This window comes from Brassica rapa, chromosome A06 (assembly GCF_000309985.2).
Source record: "Brassica rapa cultivar Chiifu-401-42 chromosome A06, CAAS_Brap_v3.01, whole genome shotgun sequence".
Taxonomy (NCBI): Eukaryota; Viridiplantae; Streptophyta; class Magnoliopsida; order Brassicales; family Brassicaceae; genus Brassica; species Brassica rapa.
In genome coordinates this window covers 14,958,286-14,968,463 of record NC_024800.2, presented here as the reverse complement: position 1 = coordinate 14,968,463, position 10,178 = coordinate 14,958,286, and the positions used below count along the sequence as shown (strand labels likewise).

At 34.5% G+C, this 10,178-nt stretch overlaps 1 pseudogene; it reads left to right on the top strand.

Annotated features, from left to right (window-relative positions):
* The first annotated feature begins 5,203 nt into the window (after positions 1-5,203).
* Positions 5,204-7,554, top strand: LOC103841547 (annotated as a pseudogene).
* Positions 7,555-10,178: the final 2,624 nt, after the last annotated feature.

Here is a 10,178-nt window from a genome sequence, read left to right as displayed (position 1 = left end):
TGTACAAAGCTAAAAACTTGGATCTTTGGTCCCCCCAGATTTTCTGGTAGACCAAGGTATGATCCCATTCCTCCAAGATTCTGAATACCCAAAATATCCCTTAATTCCTGTCTGACAGATTCTTCAATCTTATATCCAAATTGAATGGAAGACTTATCAAAATTTATTAGCTGCCCTGAAACTGCCTCATATTCCTTTAAAATCCTAAGAATGGTTTGACACTCTTATTTTTGAGCTTTACAAAAGAAAAGACTATCATCCGCAAAAAGCAAATGAGAAATCGATGGGCAAGCTCTAGCTACCTTCATTCCCATAATTTGTTACCCTCTCTCTGCCTTTTTTATAATTGCAATTAAAGCCTATGTGCAGAGAATAAATAAATAAGGAGATAAAGGATCTCCTTGAAGTAAACCCCTATGTGGAACAATGAGGCCACATGGTTGACCATTTATAAGAACGCGATATTGAACCGATGAAATACATTCCATCATCAATTTAATCCAATGAAGATCAAAACCCATTTTCTGCAATAAAGCCTTAATAAAGTCTCATTCCACTCTATCATATTCTTTGCTCATATCCGTTTTAATTGCCATATACTTTTCTTGACATGCTTTATTGGTCCGCAATCCGTGAAACATTTCCTGGACGATAAGAATATTATCAGAAATCACTCTTCCTGCCACAAATGTCGATTGAGTCTCGGATATGAGTAAGGGGAGATAGATTTTCAATCGCTGACACAAAACCTTGGAAATGATTTTATATCCGACATTACAGAGACTGATTGGCCTCAGTTCTGTCATCCTTGTAGGTCTCTCCGTTTTTGGTATCATACATATATTAGTAATATTTAATCGTGCATCCATTTCCCCCAAACCAAGAAATTATTCACCATCTCTACCAAATCATTCTTAATAATATGCCAGGAGTGTTGAAAAAATAGTGTTGTCATGCCGTCCGGTCCTGGCGTCTTTTCTGGGTGCATCATAAACAAATCCTCTTTAATCTCCTTATCCGTCGCTAGCCTCAACAAACGTTGATTCATCTGAGGAGTGATACCCGGTGTAATCTCTGTCAGGACACTATTGAATTCCGATGGGGAGGTGGTACTAAATAAATCTTCGAAATAGTCTACTGCCACCTTTTCCACACCATTATCCTCTGTAATCCAATTCCCATTAGCATCATGTAGTCCAACAATTCTATTACGAACCCTCCGTTGGTTAGTTAAAGTATGATAAAATTTTGTGATAAAATTTTCTTATTTTAAAAGATCGGAATCTCATCACGAATAAATTCACAAAAATAAACAGTACTCCAATAACCTACTTAAAATATAAAACCCTCTATCAAGAAAAGCGTACGTAATCTTATTTGTTTACGTTTGTAATAGTTGAAAACTGATAACTGAAATTATATGTTTTAAGTTTTCAAATTTAAAATAAAAATAGTTTCAATTTGAAAAATGTAATGAAACAAATTCAAAACAATTCAAAAAATATTCATGAAGTAGCAATTTACAAAAGTTTGATCAAATTTTGTAAATCAGTGTATATGTATTTTTTTATCCAAGTAACTTTTTAAATTCACAAACGAGCCATTTGCATGTAAAATATAGAAAGATTCAATAATTTGCACATATGGAAAAACTGGTGGCCCAAGCACCAGGCCCAGCTCTTGCCAGTGAGAAAATACTGTGATACCCCTATATCTTCTTTCTTTAACCTTACGAAATGGGAAGGGGGGGGAGTTGCGTAATGATTATATTCATGCAATCATGAGTAAAGCTGTACACACACGACCCATTTGTATGTGTAGCATCTCTCTCTCTCTCTCTCACTCATTGTATTCTGTATCTTTTACACATTCTTGTTTATCTCTTTCTTCTTTGCATGTTCAATAATTCTCAGTTTCTTTTGTAAAAGAAATTCAATTCAATCCAAAAACTTTTGTCTCTCTTCAAAGTGTTCACATTCGTGGTACGGCAGCGTGTGTGTGAACTCGTCTTTGGAAGAAGCGGGTGAGTCATTTTTGTTTCCACATGCAAGAGCTGTTCCCAAAAGGAACAATCAAGGATCGCTTGGGATCATGAACTTAGAACCTGTCGTCTCTTCCATTGCTCTCCATCAGTTTCTTAGGTTTATGGTAAAACAAAGCTCTTTTTCACTTCATACTCCAACAAATGCTTACTTTCTAACCATCACCATCCATCTGCATTACCGTCGCCAAGTACCATCTCCGGTGGGTCAGTTCAGAAGACAGAGTTAGTTAAGGGTAAAGTACTCGAGTCGTGTTCTTCTTCTTAGTTGTTACCATAGTTATTGAAAAAAATTCCACTTTTCTTTAATGATGTAATTTGTGAAATAACCGGCTAATAGATTCTATTCATCGTTTTTTGTTATAGTTAGCCGGTTACGCAAACAAACACATGAAGTATCATAATTACAAATGCAATGTATTTATTTGGCTACATTGTATACCAAACTTATAATGTATACCAGTTATCCGGTTATCTCAAGTAGTTGATGGTTATTTAAGTTAGTAGTCGGTTATCTTTTGTCTCCAATAATATAACACATATGTGTCTCTATTGATATAATCTATAAACATACAATTATTCGGTTATTTTCAATAGTTTCTGGTTATTTAAGTTAGTAGTCGGTTAATTCTAATAGTGGATGGTTATTTAAGTTAGTGGTCGGTTATCTTTTATTTATACTAATATAACATGTATGTGTCTCTATTGATATAACACATATGTGTTTGTAATATTTGTAGTTATCTATAATGGTTGTTGGTTATTATCCAATCATCTCGGTTAACATATGTATTGGACGGTCACTATTAAATTATACTTAGGTAGTATACACTAATTATCTGGATATCAATACTCTTAGCTAGGGTTTGTAATCAATGGTCGGTTAACACTATAAACCCAAAACAGAAGATCTTTCGAGTAATTAATATAGTGTTTATTGCTTCATTCAAAAAAAAATATACATTCAGCGCAATATAGTTATCCGGCTATAATCATATATCAAACAAAAAGACCAACTATAGTTATCCGTCCACATATGATTTTCCATATAGTAAACAGACAGGCCATTCGTCCGCCGGTCATCTCCGGAAGCCTCCGTTCTTCTCTTCTTCCTCTTCATCCTCTCTCATCTTTTTATTTCTTCTCTATCCTCTTTTTTTTCTTCCTCCTATATAGCATCCAATATCATTCCTCGCCAGATTGAAGTGAAGACGAGCTGTTGCAAGCGTGAGGTGACGACGTGACGGTGAGCTTGAGCAGAGGAGAGGTAATTATGTGACAGCGAGCTTGAACAGATGTAATGGTGTGATGGCGTGACGATGTGACGGTGAGATGGTGCAACGGTGTGACGGGAATAGCAAATAATAGAACTTGATAAATTTGAAGAGAGGAAGAGATGAGAGATTAAGAGACATAGAAAATTTAAAATTTTTAAAGAAACAGATAAAATGAGAGAGGTATAATATGTCGATATAGTAGAAATAGATAAGAGAGGAGAAAGGAAAGAGGAGAGAGGAGAGATGAGATATTGGTTTTAGGTTGTAGTATTCGAAGAATAGGGGTAGAAGGGTGATTAAAAAAAAACACATAAGCAGAAAAGGCAAAAGTATATGCATGCAAATTAAGTAGTTATGTTTGTATAGGAGTCCCAATTTCTCTTCACAAACTCTACACAATTTTATCTCTCAATAACCCTCATTTTTATAGTAGACTTCTTATTCACTCTAATCATGATTTCTTGCTCACTAACACGTAGACATCACTTATGTCTTTTAATCTATTCTCTAAATATTTAAATTGCTTAGCAAAGATTGAAAGACAGAAGTTGAGTTTTAGATTTTATATAGAAGTAGAGATCTAAAGAAAAACAATGATAAAATAGTTTAAAATGTAAATAAATCTAGGTATCAAATCTTGTCAGAAAGAGAATAACAATCCGAATGATACATGAGTTAGAATCACTCTTTGCTGCATGGTTTTGCATGATCTCTTATTTGCCTTTTGAAATGCTTTATGTAATCAATTGATTTGTTGAAGTAGAAATTTGTTGCTGGTGATGAACGGAGTAGTAGTTTGCCTGGAAAATACTGGATATTATTGTTATGTTGAAAAAAAATTTAGATATGTATTATTTTTGATGTGTTTTGTAAAATTATTTACCTTGGAAAAGTTTAGGAATTATGCTTGTGATGATGACAACTTTAAATTTCCTATTCTTCTTGCTTTGTAGGATGCTAAAATATGTTGCATGCTTTTGCACGATCTCTTATTCGCTCTTTGAAATGCTTGATTACACTGATACCTCAATACCAAATCCCACTCATTAACTCTAAATTCTAAGGTTTGGAGTAGTTAACCCTAGGGGTATAAGAGTATATTTATCTTCTTAATGAAACATTTTGGTCATCTTGCATCTAATAGTCTATATTTGTGACAGAAAATAGTGCTATCCTAAGATATGTTTCTTCTATTTTTTCTAACCATATAATCTAACCTAAATGTTAGATTACTTTTCCTAAGGTATTTTCCTTAAATAGTTTTAGATTATATGTTTTCAAATTCGAACTTTTTTGTTTTTTTTTGTTTGAATTTTTTTTTCGAAGTTTTGTTTTTCCAAATTTTATTTTTGTAATTTGAAAATATTTTTTGAAACTATTTTAAAAATTTTTATTTTCATCTTTTGACTTTTTATTTTCTATTTTATAAAATTTTAAACCTCAATCCCAAATCTTTATCTCTTAACTCTAAACCCCAGTGGCGGATCCACGTTGCTCAGAGAGGGTGCAGCTGCCACCATGAAATTTTTTTTTTATTAAGATTTGTTTTAACAAAAAGAAAATTGCACCCATAAAAAAATATTCTTCTGCCCCCTCCTTCACAGCCCATCCGAAATTTGAAGCCCAAACTGATTGTTAATATGTTTTGTTTTAGAAATTTTACTTAATTATAGTTAAAGTACTTAATTAATTTAATATTAAAAACCCGAATCTACTCATCTTCTCGTTCATCGTCTCTGTGTGAAGAAAAAGTGGTAATTTTTTTTGCTCTTATATTAATGTTTCAGAGTTGTAAGGGTTTGCTTAAAACACCCTATTAGAATTATATAAATTAAACTCTTCTACTGATTTTTGCTAAACATATTTTTTTTTACAGTTGAATTCAATGGAGAAATATTTCAAAAAAGTACCTCCTCCAGAATCTGATGCCAAAGCTGATGATTTGCCATCTAACCTTGGTGAAAGGAAAGACAAAAGAAAATCTCCTCCAATAGATAATACCGGTATTGAAGATTTGCCATCTGACCCTGGTGAAAGAAAAGAGACAAGGTTAAACGCAAATATCTAACTAAAGGTCCATGTCAACCTTATGGTCATACATTTAAACAAATATTGAAAAGTGGTTCATTAAGACGATTCAATCCAGCTTGGTTTGATCAATATGGTAGTTGGCTAGAGTATAGCATATCAAAAGAAAGGGCATTTTGTTTATATTGCTACCTATTTAAAGATGAGATACGACGGATGCAAGGTGGAAGTGATGCATTTGTGAAAGAAGGGTTTAATAGTTGGAATAAGCCAGATAGATTGCGTACTCATATGGGTAAACCGCCCAACAGTTTTCATATTATTGCTGCTCAGAAATGTGAGGATTTGATGAATCAAAATCAGTCTATAGTACATGCTTTGTTTAAGCAAGATGATAAGGTGAAAAATGAGTATCGCATTCGCTTAACTGCTTCGATTGATGCTTCCAGATTCTTGTTACGACAAGGATTATCTTTCCGTGGCCATTTCGAAAAAGAAGAAGCTGTGAATAAAGGAAACTTCTTGCAGCTTCTGAAATACACAGGAGAACAAAATGAAACCATAAGTAAGGTCAGAGTAATGCTCCAAGAAATAATCAGATGGTTTCTCCATTAATTCAAAAGGATATTGTCCATTCATTTGCAGAAGAAGTACATAGCTATTTTAGAAGAAATTGGTCATGATGTGTTGGGCTTGCTGGTTGATGAGTCTGCAGATGTTTCTCATAAGGAGCAGATGGGCGTTGTTTTTCGATTTGTTGATAAAAGAGGAGCAATCAAAGAAAGATTTATTGGAGTTGTTCATGTAAAATAAACGTCTTCTCTAGCTTTGAAATCTACTATAGATGATTTGTTTGCTAGATATGGGATGAGCATTGAAAAGGTGAGAGGGCAAGGTTATGATGGAGCTAGTAATATGAGAGGTGAGTTTAATGGTTTGAGATCATTGGTTGCTAGAGAAAACAGCTCAGCATATTATGTTCATTGTTTCGCTCATCAACTTTAGCTAGTTGTGGTGGCCGTTGCAAAAAAGCACTTTGACATTGCTGACTTTTTTGATATGATTTCTACATTGTTGAATGTTGTTGGGGCTTCTTGTAAAAGACAAGATAAATTTCGAGAAATTCAGCTTGAAGAATTAGAAAAACAGATCAGTAGTGGTGAAGTTAATACTGGGACATGACAGAATCAGGAACGTTCTTTACCAAGACCTGCAAATACTCGCTGGGGTTCTTATCACAAAACATTGTTGAGGTTGGAAGAATTATTTTCTACTACCATTAAAGTTCTTGAGTATGTCCAAGAAGAAGGCATGGAAGACTTACAGAAACGTCAAGCTTGTGGTCTTCTCAAATATTTTCACACATTTGATTGTGTGTTCTATTTGCATCTAATGTTGCTTATTTTGGGGCTCACTGCAAATTTGTCATTGGCTTTGCAAGAGAAAGATCAAGATATTTTGAACGCTATGTCACTGGTGGAATCTACTAAAAGAGAACTGCAAAAGCTTAGGGATGATGGTTGGAGTTTGCTTATGGATAAAATTGCTTCTTTTTTTAAGAAACATAATGCTGGAATGCTCATCATGGAAGACGATTTTGTTAATCCAAGGAATCCAAGAAAGAGAAGCAACATAACCAATATTCATCATTATAAGGTCAATTACTTTTGCACAGTTCTAGATTTACAGATTCAAGAGTTCAATGATCTTTTTACAGATGTAACCACTGATCTACTTATTTGTATGGCTGCTTTAAGCCCGACTGATTCGTTTTATGGGTTTGACAAGGAGAAGCTGATGATATTAGCTAAGTTATATCCAGAAGATTTTAGCTATGGTGAGATTTTATCTCTAGAGAAGCAACTTGATATCTACATTGATAATATACGCAGAGATGAAAGGTTTAAGAGTGTGGAGAATCTTGGAGATCTTTCTTGTTTTATGGTGAAAACTCAAAAGCATATTGCACATCCTTTGGTCTACAGGCTTTTAAAGTTAGTTCTAACTTTGCCGGTTGCCACCGCAAGTGTTGAAAGATGTTTTTCAGCTATGAAATTAGTGAAGACAGCTGCACGTAACCGAATTGGAGATCAGTTTCTAAGTGATTGTATGGTCTGCTTTGTTGAAAAAGAGTTGCTTGACTCGGTTTCAAATGAGAAAGTGATACAAAGGTTTCAAAAGATGAATGAGCGTAGAGTTGTTTTGTAAGAGTTTTTATCATATTTGGTGATTTTTTTTTGTTGCAAACTTAATAAAACATTAATTTTGTAATGAATTGTATGGTATATTTTTGCCCCCATAATATTTATTTTCTGGATCCGCCACTGCTAAACCCTAATGTTTGGATTAGCTAACCCTAGGGGTATAAGTGTATATTTATCTCTATAATGTAACATTTTGGTCATTTTGATTCTTATAGTCTATATATGTGACATAAACTTTTTGAATATTATCTTTGGTATTTCCCTTTTATTATTTTCTAACCATTTAATCTAACTTTTTAAAATTTACTCTAACATAGTTTACTCTAACTTTCTAAAACATTTTATAACGAAAATTGTATTATAAATGTTTAATCTCATTTCTAATTTCCTCTAACCATTTACAATCTTCAGAAATTTCTTTGAAATTTTAAGCTTTCGTTGTGGGGGATTATTATAAAGAATATATTAAGTAAACACCATGTTGTGGAGTTATTATATATTTATATACAAACCTACAGAAGTAAGAATGCGGATTACCTGTAGTCTCCAGAGGGGGTGAAGGAGGTGGGTTATCCATTCTTTTGCAGTCTTGATCCTTACAAACAATCCGATCGCAAGCTAGAGATCTGGATGTAGGTTTGTACGCCAAATATGTAGAACACAATAGCAAGTATAGGTTAGTTAACGACCTTGGGAGACCCAGTAAGAAATGTAGGCATGTATAACCAAGTATGAAATAAGTAGTAAAATAATTATTCACTTACGTATGAAGTTTGAAGAAAGTTTTTTTTTTATGTATTGTTTCTTGGAAAAAAACAAAATTGATTTGAGTGTGGGCGAATCCATTTGAAGAGAGAATGTATTATCGACGGGTTAGCTAATCCACATTGATTTGAGTCTTAAATATTAGATTCTCTTATTTTTTTGAAAAGGAATATATTTAATTACTTAGTGTTTGACTCAAGCTAAGACTATAAATGATTTGAATCTTAAACTGCCTTAATCACGTTTGTGATTTGAGATATGTTTCTACTTGCGGTGATACTGAGAAATGATGAGATTCTATTTTAAATTTTCTTTAGATTCTAATCAATGTGCCACGAAAACTACTTAGTAATTTATTGCATTAACAAGAAAGAACCTCAAATTTACCAAACTTTTACACAAAAAGCACACATAATAATCTAAAGAAAATAAAAAATTAGGTGTTCCCCGCAAGTAGAAACAGATGTTCTCAGCCATATTTCTCTTAAACGTATCTGCAAACTGTATTAAACGTATCTTGAAATTTTGAAATTCACTTGGCTTAAGCAAGATCAAATGAGCTAAGATAATATAATTCATAACCAAATAGAGCAACACTGATGATTATTAGGCAATAATCATGCAAATGAGACAAAATGCTTGCAAAGTGAAAAAAAACTCTCGAAAATTCAAAGGTAAAAGGAAAGCATGAGAAATTCTAAAATGAAAACAAAGACTCTGAGTGCAATGGAGCTTGCAACCCTTCAGGCTAGAATGTAAATCCTAGTTTCCAGGCTTTGGGCGTTTAGCTTCCTCCACCTTGGCGTTGTCACACGACCTCTTACTCCCCCATCTGCAGAACCTACACGGCTTTTGGAAGCTTCACACACATCATTTCCAGTCTGGAACGTTTCGTTGGGCGTTGCAGCAATGCTGTTTCATTCCGAGGTCTCTGTTTTGGTTGGAGTGTCTAGAGGGAGGATCTCGGTCACAGTTAGAGCTCGGGTCTTGCCTGATAAGTTGTGCTCTGTCACCTTCACAGAAAACTTGTGTCTTTGTCCGATGGTGTTAATTAGAGCTTCCGGGACAGGCGCCTCTTGGTCAACTCCTATGTCAGCATTAGCCTGACAATCAGCACAACAGTGTGAGATCAATTCATCTAAGATTCTAGACTGATAATTAATTACCTCAAAATAGCTGCTAACTAATTCCGATGCATGCCATTCAGTTAGCGCACGCCCAGCATCACCAAGTAGTACAAAAACAGCTTGGTCACTGTAACGACCCTCACGAGCAGATAGGATTTTGGTCGAGAAAAATCCCGCTCGACCAGTTTGGAGTTGGTTCGACCAGAATTAAAATAAAAATCAAGCCGGTAGATTAATGCTTCGACGAGACTATCTTGTGGTCGAAAGACCTTCCCTTGATAGTTTTGGTCGAGTCTTAAATATTTGGTCGAATTCTTTTTATTTAAGCTGGACGAGATTTTCCGAGGGCAAAATGAGGGCCGAAGACAAAGAATATTTGGTTGAAAAATTATTAAAAATTATCGACCAACTTCCTAAATAATTTCAGAGCTAAGTTATGTTTTCCACCAGCCTGCTTGCTTAGTATTGAATCACATGTTATGCACCTGCCTGCTTGCTTAGCTTCTTTAGTAACAGCACATGCAAGTCACAAGCTGCTTGCTGTGCTTGCTCATTAATTCAGTCACATGATTGTCACCAGCTGCTTGCAGCTTTCTTCTTGGGAGAGAAAGGTCAGCTGCTTGCTGCTGGAAGTAATGAAACAGCTCACCACCTGTCTCCTCTCAGCCTTGCCTTGTGTTTTGTGAAACCCTCACCTGAAGTAACTTCCTAACATATTTAACTTTTTCTCCACCAG